This window comes from Talpa occidentalis, unplaced genomic scaffold (assembly GCF_014898055.3).
Source record: "Talpa occidentalis isolate TD23 unplaced genomic scaffold, MPIMG_talOcc4v2.1 talOcc4.1007, whole genome shotgun sequence".
Lineage (NCBI taxonomy): Eukaryota > Metazoa > Chordata > Mammalia > Eulipotyphla > Talpidae > Talpa > Talpa occidentalis.
Genome location: NW_023601002.1, coordinates 4,596 through 6,026, shown reverse-complemented (window position 1 = coordinate 6,026; position 1,431 = coordinate 4,596). Strand labels below are relative to the sequence as shown.

Below are 1,431 nucleotides of genomic sequence, written 5' to 3'. Positions count from 1 at the left end.
GGCCTCAAAATTTCTAGGTGGGCAAGTGAGGGATTTTATGCAGGATCTGCTTCTCAGAAGCTGTGAGGACAGGGGGAGGATCGGGACCTATCTAAGACTGAGAATGTCACCTGTTGAACAAGATCAGAACACACAGGCTTCCACGGAATCTGCTGTAGAAGGGCCTGTCCAGGGAGAGGCCAGGACAGAGTTTTGGGGGAGATTCAAACAGACCGTGAGACCAGCAGAGAAGGAGGATCCCTGAGGTGAGGGTGGTTTCTCTAGAAAATACCCCTCCACTCCCTGGTCTGGGGTTGAAACCACAAAACTCCCCAAACAGCAGCCTGGGCCTTGGCTGATTTGCATAAGCAGCTGATCTCTCTAGCAATGGGATAAAACAGGCCTGGGGGGGTATCCTGCCTAGTCTCAGGCTAGGGAACAGGATCAGGGACTCCACCATGGCCTGGACTCCTCTCCTCCTGGGCCTCCTGGCTCACTTAACAGGTGCTGAGCTAGATTCACTGCATCCCAGCTTCAGGGCTCTGGGACAAGACTGGTTCTGACTCTGAGCTCAGCAGGGCTACCTGTTGGGGCAGGGAGCTCATGATCTGCTGAGGATGGGGAGCTGATTTGGGTAGACTCCCACTGTACTCACTTATTGCTGTGAGCCTGAGGGGTTGTGCCTGCCAAGAAAAGAGGGAGTTCATTCATTGTCCAAAATGGCATATCTAAGCAGGCTTATGGGAAGCAGCAGATGACAATGGGAAGGGGCATCCATGGGGACACATTAGCCATCGGGTCTCGACCAGGCCAGGCAAGAGGAGGTGCTCTGGGAATGGGTCCTAAATATTAAACCCCATCTACTTTTCTCCCTTGCAGGCTCTGTGGTCTCCTACAAGCTGACTCAGCCACCCTCAGTGTCGGTGTCTCTGGGAGAGACGGCCAGGATGACGTGTCAGGGAGACAACATTGGAAGCAAAAGTGCTTACTGGTACCAGCAGAAGCCAGGCCAGGCCCCTGAGCTGGTCATTTATGAGGATAGCAAGCGGCCCTCAGGATCCCTGACCGGTTCTCTGGCTCCAACTCAGGGAACATGGCCACCCTGACCATCAGCGGGGACCCAGGCGAGGACGAGGCTGACTATTACTGTCAGGTGTGGGACAGTGGTTTAGGGCCACAATGACACAGGGCCATGGGGAAGTGAGACAAAAACTCTCCCTGTCGACATCACAGTCTCCTCTAGCCCTGCGCAGATGGAGAAACGGCCATGAGCAGATCACACCTGGTCACATATCTGAGATCCCTTGGGTCCCCGCCTCTCCAGGCAGAATCAGCACCGTGCAGGTCAGGAGGGTGAGACTGGGAGGATAAGGATAGAAAAACTAGAAAGGAGCACCCCAAGATCAGTAACCTTGTTCTCACATGAGCTACAGGTGGGGATGAAGGTATTAA

The 1,431-nt window shown here is 54.2% G+C and overlaps 1 pseudogene; it reads left to right on the top strand.

Moving 5' to 3' along the window:
• The first annotated feature begins 437 nt into the window (after positions 1 to 437).
• LOC119237828 (immunoglobulin lambda variable 3-9-like) lies at positions 438 to 1,162 on the top strand (annotated as a pseudogene).
• Positions 1,163 to 1,431: the final 269 nt, after the last annotated feature.